Source organism: Calypte anna, chromosome 8, assembly GCF_003957555.1.
Source record: "Calypte anna isolate BGI_N300 chromosome 8, bCalAnn1_v1.p, whole genome shotgun sequence".
NCBI lineage: Eukaryota > Metazoa > Chordata > Aves > Apodiformes > Trochilidae > Calypte > Calypte anna.
In genome coordinates this window covers 19,502,879-19,515,840 of record NC_044254.1, presented here as the reverse complement: position 1 = coordinate 19,515,840, position 12,962 = coordinate 19,502,879, and positions in this window count along the sequence as shown.

Here is a 12,962-nt window from a genome sequence, read left to right as displayed (position 1 = left end):
AATGTTTCTTTTTTAGAAATGATTATGATTTTGTTTCTAAATGGACATTAGAAAAATTCAGCTTTGCTTAATATTTCCAGAGGGTCTTGGGACACATTTTTTAATTAAACTCTGGCATTTCCCTGGGGGAAAAGAAAACACTCTTTTGTAACCTCTAGGGCACTGCAGTGAGTTCGTTAGGGTTTAAGTGGCCTTATTGTACTGATTTAGACCAGAGTGGTGTTAAAGAGAATTGAAAATAAAATGGCCTCTGGGCAATTAGTGTGTGGGAGATATTTATATTCTACAGAAAGCTTGTGGGCAGAACCTGCTTGCTGTATTGCCAGCAAACTGAACATGAGAACTTGTTTTCATATCCAGGCTAAGGCTTGCAGAGTTGACAATTAAGGAAGTTTCCTTGTGGCTGTAATCTACAGAGATGCAGTATTTGATCCTGCAGACCTCAACAAGAGTTCTCAGGAGCTGTGTTAGGTGATGCCATATGTGACCCAAGTGGAAGGTGTAGGTTCTGGAAATTGAGTAACTGAGATGCAAAGGCACTGTGAAGGAGTAAAAATAAAAATTTTTAATGCTATTGTTTTTACTGTTCCATTTCAAATTTCATTGTGTTTCTGGCTTTCTCTTGCTCTCATTTAGATTAATTAGAGATATCTTTAAATGAAGGAGGAACAAAATTCAGCAGTTTTTCTTCAGCACAAGTAGCTGTAGTTGTGCTGGCACAGAACCAAGTACCCAGAAAGCAGATTATGTCTTTGACTAAAAAGCTTGGTGAAAATGCTTGTTTCTAACTGAGTCAAGATTTGCTGTTTGAAAACAAAAATGCCCTGCTGACTATTAGGGGACTTCTGCAGACAATGAAAATGAGGAACAAAATAGCAGAGCAAACAACAAAAGAACAAAAACAAAAAAAGGCAGAGCAAGATGCATCTGTGTCTCTCCAGGAGTACAGGTGAATCCTTTGTATTGTGACCCTATGTATTTCATGGATTAAAGGGTGGGAAACTGTTGGGTGCATATTTGTATCACAATTCTCCCATCAAGATGTTCTGGATCAGCTCTTGTAGAGCAGCTAGGAGTGGTTGCTTTTAAGTTTAAGAAAAACACAATTAGGATGTACTTGCCTTTTCACACCCAGCCTTTCAGTTTTTAGTGTATGTTATTGTCCAAATATAATTTTATCTAAGCTTTATCAGACAGAGATTAATAATTTTCTGTATGAAATTTCCATAGGGTTTTCCGTGTGCATATGTGGTTCAATAATGCATTTCCATATGAAACTCATAAAGCCTTTTTAAGCAAAAATAAAAACACAGAAAATCCAAATCACTTCAATTACACTTGCAGATAAAACCAAAACTGTAATACATATCTATTGTATACAAATGCTACCTCTATGAATTTTTTATCTGCTTTAAAAATGTAAATCTTGGATTTGATTAGATTAGCTTTGGAGTAATCTACGCTGAATAAATCTGTCTTCCTTTCATGTGATTTGTCAGTGTTTATAGTAGGTTTGTATACACAGCTTTCACCATTAGTTTCTAGGCAATAAAACCAACCATGCAGAAAAGCCACCCATAAATGTCAGAAAACAGAGATATTTTGTTGCATTCCAAGGGCTTTGAAGGTCAAGTTCAATTCAGTTAGCTCACCCAGCATGAGAGGGAGTGTGATATGATGATAGAATGTGTGTTTGGGTAGGATATATATGTTACTGTTCCTTTACTGTTCTATCAGGATAACAGATCAGTGAAAGATTAAACTTTAGTGCTTGGAAGAATTTCTTTTGGAAAACTATCAATTTTTATGATTTCCTCTGGCTCCTATTGAGATGCTATGCAAAAATAATGAATCCAAAGAATTTATAGCTCTTAGCACAATGGAGATTGGCTTCTGATTGTGGCTTTTGGGTGCTATTCCACTGCAGGTATACCATTCAACTGTGTATTTTTGCAAAATAGGTCTCAGATCATGGATTTTATTGTAAATGGGAAATTAGATTTTGCTTCCTTCTGATGGAAATTATTTTCTTCTTTTCAAGAAGTGAGAGGTCAACACCAAAGTCATAGATTGTCCACTGTGGATTTGTCAGAGGATCCAAGGACTTAGCAGTGTCCCAGTAGACTTTGCCAAATGTTTAGTGCTTTTTAGACAACTTTCTTAATATTTTTATATATATATTTATTTATTCATTTGCTTATTTATTTATTTTTATAAGGAGAGGTTATGATCAATAAAGCTCATCATTAAATTGAGACCACTGCCTTGGTCAGTGCTTTTATCTAAGTACCCTGATCTAAGGACCTTCTCAGTCAACTGAAGGAGCTGTCAACATCTTGAGCAGTATGTGAGCAGTCATGTTTTGTAACTATAATGCTGCATATTCTTCGCTATCTGGAGAATGTCCCTTGTGGCATCTTCTGATAACCTCTTGCTCATGTTGTCCAAGGATGAATAATGAGCAGAATCCTACATGTAGAAGGAATGCAGTGATATGAACAGGCAAGAAATTTTGTTTAATTTCCTGCTGATTTGCAATGTTTCCCTGTGGTTGTATCAGCAGTAGTGAGTAAAACAGGATCAGATCATGCCAGTACTTGAAAGTGTCTGCCAAAAATGTCCAGGTTGTATGCTCCTGTGTGTCAGTACAGATGCTGCATTTCTCATTGCAGTCCCTCCAACAAATGAGATTCAAAATGTTGGCCTGCCTTCTATTTTTCATTTGGACAATAAAATTGTTTGATGTTTGCTACTGTGAGCATACAGTGTTTGACACAGCTGATGTGCATCCTAGATGGAGAGCTCTGTTCTGTGGTGCTGCAATAATAATATGATTGTTGGTGTATGACAAAAGAAATGTCTAGCTGAGTTCTGCATAATTTCATCCAAAACGAACCCCCTTAAAAAGACCACTCTAGAAATTAATTCAGTGTATATCTGACAGATAGCATGTTGCCCTTGCACTAGAAAATGGATAGATTGAACCCAGCAAATACCACATTCTTCACATGTCTCCATTTGCTCAAAAGTTTCCTTCCCTGAAGGGTTGTATGTCACAGAAATCGTTTAACATCTACATCTATATCTTGGCTCTTCAGATGTGACACCACCTTGCTGGTGTCTTGCTTGTTTATCAGTCCTCTTTAATTCTATTAAGTTTTTGTTTGCCCAAACCCCTCTTCCCCAAGCTTCCAGTAGAGAAAACACCATAATGAAAAAAACCAAGAATTAAAGGGAAAGTGTGTTTTCCTCACTAAAAGTAGTATATTCCCAGCTATATTGGAGAAAATTTAAATTCTCATTACAAAATATCTGGTCTCATCCTAGACTCCTTTGTAATTAGGTCTTGCTTTTTGCTGGCTATAAGTAAAAGTATTATGTCTATTGAAATGTTACTCTACATGCCAGAAGCAGGCAATGCTTGGAGGCATTTAGACTTCATTTTTCTGATGACATATGTGACAACTACGTATGGATGAGGTAGGCTGAACCAGGTTTGTCCAAAGAGATTGGAGAGATTTCTGTGCCTGATAAAGGGAAAAGGCCTTGCCAAAAAGATTTAGAGCACGGGTTTACTTGGTATATGTAAACAGCCATCCATGGAGGCTGCTTTTTCCTCCTGCCAACCCAAGGCATCATGGCTACAGCTGTGCTGGAGAGTCTTTCAGTCAAATGCAAAACAAAAAACCCACCAAAAAACCCTACACAACTTAAGGAAAAAAAGGGCTCCTGCAGGCTGAAGAAATGTGCTGAAGATTTTAATGCTAGGAGCAGAAACCAAATTTACTTCACTTTTGCTTTAGAAGCCACCACATTCCCTTTCTTGTGAGTTTGAAACAAGAAGTTGAGTATTTCTGATATTTCATATGAAATAGAAAAGAAATGCTGTAGGCTTTTAATAATTGCATCTTTTTCATATATAGAGATCTGCAGACCAGAGTTGGTCTTGTATTTTACTGTCTTCTAAGAATCTTTCTTGATGCATCTGTGGGGCTTTTTGTATTTGCTTTTCTTCTGGTTTGTGTATTTTTGAGTCTATTTCTGGTTGAAACAATCAACTTTTTGAAAGGAATTTTTCATGAAAATGTTGACTTCTGCTTCACAAGCAGGATGCTTGTGAAAACTGTTCAATTAGGAATTCATTCTTAAGATGTTTCTCATCTTGAATCTTTATAGAGGAGAGAGGTCATCTATGTGAAGTATATCTGGCAGTGTAAGAGTTACTATTCACACATGGGAGATTTTTTCTTTGCACTTTTTCTCAGCAGGTAAAAAATAGGTGGTACTTCAATAAGTTGTAACAACGAACTGCCAAGTGGAAAGATCACAAATTCTTGTACGAGCAGTTCTATTACAGGGGATGTGACTGTCACCCTGTGCGTGTGTGACTGAGAGCTTACCAAGCTATTGATAAGAAGAGATGGACAATAATCCAGAGTTAAAAAAAAAAAGACAAAAGGCATCATGTGGGAGTTAGCCTTTGTACTGCAGACTTCACCCAAGTTGGGAAGGACATCGATGAATCAGTAACAGCAGTTTTAGATTAAATGTTCTTAACAGATCTTACAGAATGAAAAATCAACAACCTGATTTTAAGTGTGCTTCTCTGCCATGGGCATTTTAATGGGATCGCTCTTTTAAGCTACTGGACAGGTTTCAGCTAAAGGATAAAATGAAGTAGCAGACTAGCAGAAGGCAAGCCTTGCTCAGAAATTTAACTTGTCTTTGTAGTCCTGTGACTTTATGGTTTGTGAAAATTGAGGCTGTGCTAGTGATGTGTTTATGCCTTGTTGGAAGTAGATGATGTTTGCATAGGAAACACTAAGCCAGGAACAGACTGAGAAAGAAATAAAAATTCAGCTTCAGGTAAGGAGAAGGAAGTGAGATACAATAACTATAACAATAGTTATATTAGTGAGATATTAGAGATAATAGTGAGATAACAATAGCTATAGGACATGGAGAACTCAGAGTGATGGAAAGCCTGAAACTACTTTAAGGATAAGAATATCTTCATTTAAAAAAAAAAAAAAAAAAAAAAAAGCCTGTTATTATTAGGATTTGGGTTTAGGGCAAGAGGTACTAGTGACTCAGATTAATTCTTGGAATATGGCAATGCTTTGCAATTCGAATGGCTCAGAATCACTGGGACTTTTCAAACTTAGTAACTTTTTATGCATGATATGTATGAGAGACCTTGAAAATTCTTCAACAGTTACTCATTGAAGCTTTGAACTTCTTCACCTTACATAATTTCATATTTTACCCAATTACATGTGCTATTTCTGATGGGAATACTGTATGTAATAATGTTATGCAATTACCTGAGACTAAATGTCAATAGCAGTAATCCTTCTATATGTAAGCTATGAAGGCTTTTCATATAGGCTGCTGCTGTGGTATCAGTTGTTTGGATAATGCTGTACTGATTCCTGTTTTCATTCATTTTTCAGTTCTGACCCCAGTGACCCTAAGCACTGCAGAGTTTTGGGTTTAATGACAGCAATGTTTGAATATGTTTATTTTGCTGTTGAGCTGTTACAAACCTAGATAGACCCCTATTCGTGTGGGTCTGCATTGTGAATTATGGTGAAAACTGAATTATGTTTCAAGTTTTTAGTAAATGACTACAGTAACAGAGGTTCAGTGATCTGTTTTTTTGAGAGCCCTTCAGATGCCTTAGCTATAAAAAAGGCCAGAGCACCTATAGAGGATGCATGTAAGAAATAATGTATCTTCTATTCATGCCTTCTCAAATATCACAAGCTATGAACACAACCCTGATTCAGGGTATGTCTCCAGAAGAAATACTGTCCAGGCCATACAGAAGCTAACACTCATGTTTCTTTCATTGTATCACTTCCATCTGCTTTTATGTATGCTACATTTCCTGCCTTGCTTCTTCATCACTGAACTCTATATTTGCTCTTACTCCTCAGCTTCCTGAGTGCTTACATTTCAGTTTAATAAAAATGCCCTTATCCAGAAAAAAAAAAAAAAAAGTAATATTTTTTCTTTATTTGTAACTTCACTGATTTCAAACCCAAACTAAATCTTACTTTTGGTATAAGCCCTTACCTGCTTTCTTCTCTTCTGAGAGAGAAACTGATAGCCATCTCCTGTGGAACCTTTGAACATATCCAGGTTAACTTTGACTTCTAGAGGAGAAGAAAGTAAATCTTGAGCTACTGATTTTATGCAAATATTGTTAGACACATTCTTATTTCTAAAAGGATATTTGCTATAAAGTTTGGAAACTTCTAGAACCCCTGCCTGAGTATCCCTTCAGCAGCCCTATTAAATGGAGGCTCAGGACAAAAGAAATAGCTGGAAGCAATATTTATTTCCAGTAGAAGTGAATTCAGGAAGGTGTGCTGAACTTGAGTACTGGGAGAATTCCAGTTTATGCTCTGTTGCAACAGAAAGCAGCATTTAAAGAGGATTCTCAATACTATAAAAGATAAAATTAAGTAAAACTAGTTTTTATATATAGTGGTCTACTGAATGAAACAAATTCAGTAAGTGTAGTCATTATTGTTTTCAACGATTTATACTTGAGAAAAATACCCTGACACCCTGCATGAGTCCTATAATAAAAATAGTATAATGTGCAGAGGTATTAAAAGAGTGATTGAGTTATTCAGTATTCTCATAAAGGTAGGTATTGTGAAACTAATACAATATTACTGCATATTATGAAATCTAAGAGACTCAAAGCCCTCATGTAAGTCTTTACCTTTGATTTGTCCTTCCAAGCACAGTGTTATCATGTATCCATGAAAATAACACAAAAAAATGAATACTGTAAAAAATCAATTTCTGGGGAAGGGTTGAATTTCAATTATTGTTTGAGACATGGAACTTTACTAGCTCCAAGAGCTCTTTACTAGAGTATTCCATAATATATTCAATGGTGGCACTTACCAAGTTCAGGCAGACAGTTATAATAGAAACAATAAACCTGAGAAACAGCATAGTTCTAGAATAAAAGTTTAGGAGTAGCTTCTGTTGATTTCTTTGTGATCTTAGGGAAGTTGCTTTCAGTCTCAGTTTATGCATCTGTGAAATGGGTTTTTACTGTTAATCTCACTAGGATGGGGATTTATTACTGCTTGTAAAGTCGTTTGATAGTCTCTGCCATATAATACATTCTAAGTGGCAGGGTGTTGCTGTTGGGCTAGAATGTAGAATAAAGATACTACATACCTCAGTAAAATTTACAAGTTATGAAGTTATCTTCTTATGCTGAAAATATTTCCATTCTTCCTGCTACAAAACTATATACATCACAAAAATGTTTATGTCTTATTATTCTGTCAGGCATTGTTGACCTATGAAAATGGTCTTGTCATCACTTCTTAAGAGATTTTGAAAAGAAAAATGGCTGTTGTGGGTTGACCCTGGCTGAATGCCACATGCTCACCAAAGCCACTTTGTTGCTTCCCTCACAGCTGGACGGGGAAGTGAAAATATAATGAAGGGTTCATGGGTGGGCATAAGGATAGGGAAAGGTCCCTGAGCAATTTCCATCATGGGCAAAAGAGGAGGCTAATGAGAAATAAACCCAGACCTTAAAATGCCTTCTCCCATCCCCTCCCTTCTTCCTATGTCCAAATTACTCCTGATTTCTCTATGTCCTCCCCTGCAGTGGCACAGGGGAACTCTGAATGGACACTGTGATCAGTTCATCATACATTGTTTCTGTCACTCCCTGCTCAGGAGGAGGATTCCTCATGCTCTTTCAGTGCTCCAGTGTGGGGTCACTCTCACAGGAGTCAGTCCTACGCTAAGTTCTTCAATGTGGATCATTCCCTGGGGTGCAGTCCTTCAGAATCAGACTGTTCCAGTGAGGGTTCCCCACAGGGTCACAAGTCCTACCAGCCAACCTGCTTCATTTAGGCTCCTCTCTCTATACAGGTCCTACAAGGAGCCTTCTCCAGCATGGGCTTCCAATGGGGTTGCAGGCATCCATCTGCCCTGGTGTGGGGTCCTCCATGTAATGTGAGTGAATATCTGCTCCATTGTTGATCTCCATGAACTGCAGGGTCACAACCTGCCTTGCCATGGCCTTCACCATGGTCTTCAAGGGAGTCTCAGCTTTGGCACCTGGAGCACCTCCTGCCCCTTCTTCTTCACTGACTTTGGCACTGACTGTAGTGTCCGTGGTTGTCTCTCTCATATTCTCACTCCTCCCTCCAGCTGTTGTGCAGCAGCTTTTTTTAGGTGGTGCCACAATCACTGAAGGACTCAGCCTTGGCCAGCAGTGGGTCTCTCTTGGAGCTGGCTGGTGTTGGCTCTGTCAGACAATGGGAAAATTTCTCACAGCTTCTCACAGACCCAAACTTTTTCAGTCTGTGAAGTTCTTACCAAACTGAAGTTAACGAATCAGCTTAGCACTGTTAAACCACCCAACTCAAATCACATGAACATTTAAAATAGTGTAAGGGACTATGTTGCCAAATATGCACATAGAGACACTCACAGAAAGTGCTGATTTACTGTTTTATTCCCATGAAGTTTTAGTGAAATCCCACCAGTGTAGTACTATGCAGCTTTTTCTTATTTTAATGATGTAAATACACATTTAAGCCTTGGAAGTGTGAATTATGCTTACTGTTTATTGATTTTGATATACGAACTAGACAGAATGAGCTTCATGTCTGAGAAACAGCTGAAACCAAAACCGGGATTGTATTATATTAGGGATTGAGTAAAAAGAGCTGAGAAGAAACTGTTCTGGTTTCTGCCCAGGCAGGGCCCAGGTATTTCATTACAGGTACTCTGATCTGCAGTGTGTCCACTTTTATTTTTTTGTCTTTTTTATTTTTTTATTTCTTTTTTTAACCTTGAATGAGCATTTGCTTAAGCAAAGCATCATTAACAATCAGTAAACATGATCACTCTTCTGCTGTAGGATCCTATATTCATAAGTATGGTAATTCTCTTCTTGCAACTATCATCTAGAAAATAAAATGTTACAAAACCTAATATACTGTGCAAATCATCCAGCTAAGAAACTGCTTAAACTATGCCTGATTGTTTAGTCCTCTTTGAATATTTATAAAAATGTTTATAACGAAATATACCTGGAGGAAGTAACAGAGTGTCATTAGCAAGTTTGTTGATGATAGAAAACTGGGAGGAGTGGTTGATGTGCCAGAAGGCTGTGCTGCCATCCAGCAGGACTCAGACTGGCTGGAGAGCTGGACAGGGAGAAACCTTAGGAAGTTCAGTAAGAGCAAGTGTATAGAGTACTCCATCTGGGGAAAAAGACCTGGGAGTCATTGTGACCAACAGGCTCACCATGAGCCAACAATGTGTCCTTGCAGCCAAGAGGGCCAATGCCATCCTGGGGTGCATTAAGAAGAATGAGACCAGCAGGGAAAGGGAGGTTCTCCTCCCCCTTTACTCTGTCCTGGCAAGTACCTGGAGTACTGTGTGCAGTTCTGGGCTCCCCAGTTCAAGAAGGATGAGGAACTATTAGAGAGGGTCCAGTACTGGGCCACTGAGATGATTAAGTAACCGAAGCATCTGAACTATGAGGAAAGGATAAGAGAGCATGAGATTTTTAGCTTAGAAAAAAGGAGACTGAGGAGAGATCCCACTGATAGATTTGTAAACATTAATGTTTATCAGCATCTAAAGAGTGGGTGTCAGGACTGTGAGGTCAGACTTCTCTGTGATGTTTAGTGACAGAACAAAGGGCAGTGGTCACAAGCTGGCATACAGGAGATTTGACCTGGATACAAGATAATACTTTTTTACTCTGAAGTTAATAGAGCACTGGAACTGCTCAGGAAGGTTGTGGATTCTCCATCCCTGGAGACGTTCAAAACCAGCCTGGTTGTGTTCCTGTGTAACCTGCTCTGGGGGATCCTGCTCCAGCATGGGGGTGGGACCAGGTGGTCTCTAGGGGTTCCTTCCACCAACCCTCACCAATCTGTGATACAGCTTTAGTTAAATGTTAGCTACATCTACATTAAGTTAGTTAGAAAAATATAATGCAGATTTATACAGGGGGCTGTTTCCAAGTAAAAAACATATTTCATTTTCTTTCTAAGAAACTATTTTCATTCATGAAAACTGAGAATGAAGAAGAAATAAGGTTTGCTTCTGGGCAGACTTGCTCATTTAGTGGGTTTTTTTTTTTAGGTCTCTCAAATGGTAGGATATGTAAGTATTTAAAATACTGATGCAGGCAAATTTTGGGACAAATTGTAGTCTGGTATTCTTCCCTGTATATAGCTTCATATTTCTCTGTCATATCCTGGTGTCATGGAGAATTCTTGGAGCTCTAATGCTAAATTTTAAGTTTTATCAGAGGAGAGGTAAAAAAATCTCATTTATCTGCAAAAAGAGAGATTTTACAAGATGTGTTTACTGACAAGTAACATCTGTGTGTTTTGTGCTTTGAGCAGACAGATGAGAGACAAACTGAAGGGGAAACATATTATTTTTAGAATACTTTAGGTGGTTCCTGGCCACTGAGCAGTCTACCTTACTTCATTCTTAAGAAGGCTAAAATTATGATAAGTAGCTGCTTTGTTTTTTAAAATATATTATTACAGTGAAATTTATAAAGCCACTGAAATTCCAATTTGCAATAGTCTTTACCTCAGAGAATGAGTGTTGTGGAGTCTCATGCCTTCAGCAAAAATTCCTGGGGTACTTAATCCTTAACACAACCTTCCTTTGTATGAATTGATAAGTAGGCATTGCATTTGCATATGGCTATATTTTTTCCCCAAAACATTTATAACAGATGCCTTTATTCCTTTCTGTTTTGAATATTCCTTTCTCTCATTGCACATTCCCTCCTCTAGCACAGTGTATTTGAAGATAAGGAATACGGATGTATGGCATCCTAATGAAGACTAAGAAATCTAGCTACTCAGTCTGAATTCTTTTTGGGGCAGAGGCTTTTTAGAGCAGCTCCCTGTAAGAAGCACACAAGAAGAGTGTGTCTTTCACTCTTCCATTGCCCTTTTAGCACCTGCAATCTTATTGCCATCATGTACAAAAGCAGTCTTAAATGTGCATTCTTCTGGTTTCTGTCAGGTGATGGTATTTGTAGACAGGAATTGGGGTCATCAGCTTCTGCCATCCAGCATGAAGCGTAACTATATGCTTATTCAGAACCTTAGGCAAAAATTTTTTTTTCTTTCTCTGTTTTCTGTCTATATTACTGGTTAGAGGGATAGAATCACATTCAGTAGGGTGATTCTTATATATATGCCAACTAACATTTTTTGTACTTAAGTAATTTGTTTAAAAGTGATTGCATTTTAAAAATAGCTAAAACTGAGAGAAAAATCTTATTTCTTACAAGTTTTCTTGTGCAGACAAGGAAGTTACCCAGAGAAAAAGTTAGTATCTTCTTTGGTTACATTCACCAGTCCAACCAACAGGATAGGTTAGAAGTGGAAAGCAAAGGTTAATTGCTATAGGATTCAGATCTGTTACATTATAAAAAATGAGATCATCTTTTCTGAAATAATAATGCCTCACTTCATGAATTTGTGAACCTGGAATGAGACAATGTTGGAATCATAGAATCATCTGGGTTGGAAAGGACCTCTGAGATCATCAAGTCCAACCCTTAGTCTACAGCCACTATCTACATACCAGACCATGGCACTGTGTGCCACATCAGTCTCTTCTCGAAAGCATCCAGGGACGGAGAATCCACCATCTCCCTGGGCAGCCCATTCCAATGCCTGATCACCCTCTCTGTAAAGAATTTTTTCCTAATATCTAACCTAAACCTCCCCTGGCAGAGCTTAAGTCCATGCCCTCTTGTCTAACTTACTGGTAGCTACTTGGGAGAAGAGACCGACCCCTCCCCTCCCCCCGGCTCCAACCTCCTTTCAGGGAGATGTAAAGAGTGATGAGGTCTCCTCTGAGCCTCCTCTTCTCCAGGCTGAGCAGCCCCAGCTCCCTCAGCCCTTCCTCACAGGACTTGTGCTCCAATCCCTTCACAGCCTCCTTGCTCTTCTCTGGACCTGCTCCAGCACCTCAATCTCCTTCCTGAACTGAGGGGCCCAGAACTGGACACAGGACTCAAGATTTGGCCTCACCAGGGCTGAGTACAGGGGCAGAATCCCTTCCCTGGACCTGATGGCCACACTGTTCCTGATAAAGGCCAGGATGCCATTGGCCTTCTTGGCCACCTGGGCATACTGCTGGCTCATGTTCAGCTTCCTGTCAATCCAGACTCCCAGGTCCCTTTCTGCCTGGCTGCTCTCAGCCACTCTGTGCCCAGCCTGGAGCTCCCCATGGGGTTGTTGTGGCCAAAGTGCAGGACCCGGCACTTGGCCGTGTTGAACCTCATCCCGTTGGAATCAGCCCAGCTCTCCAGTCTGTTCAGGTCCCTCTGCAGAGCCCTCCTGCCTTCCAGCTGATCCACACTCCCCGCAACTTAGTGTTGTCTGTGAATTTGCTAATTGCAGACTTAATCCCCTCATCTAAACCATCAAGGAAGATATTAAACAGAACCAGGCCCAGCACCGATCCCTGGGGGACACCACTGGTGAGCGGCCACCAATTGGATCAGCACCGTTCAGCACCACTCTCTGGGGGCCTCCAGCAGTTCCTAGCCCAGCACAGAGTGCTCCTGTCTGAGCCCTGGGCTGACAGCTTTTCCAGGAGAATGCTATGGGAGATGGTGTCAAAGGCTTTGCTGAGCTCTAGGTAGATTCCATCCACAACCTCCCCCTCATACACCAGGTGGGTCCCCTGATCATAAAGGAGTTCAGGTTGGTCAGACAGGACCTGCCCTTCCTAACCTCGTGCTGGCTGGGTCTGATCCCCTGTCCATCCTGTAGATGCTGTGTGATTGCCCCCAGGCTCCATAACCCTGCCAGGCACTGAGGTCAGGCTGACAGGCCTGGAGTTTCCTGGGTCCTCCTTTCATCCCATTTTGTGGATTGCTGTTACATTCGCCAACTTCCAATTGTCTGAGA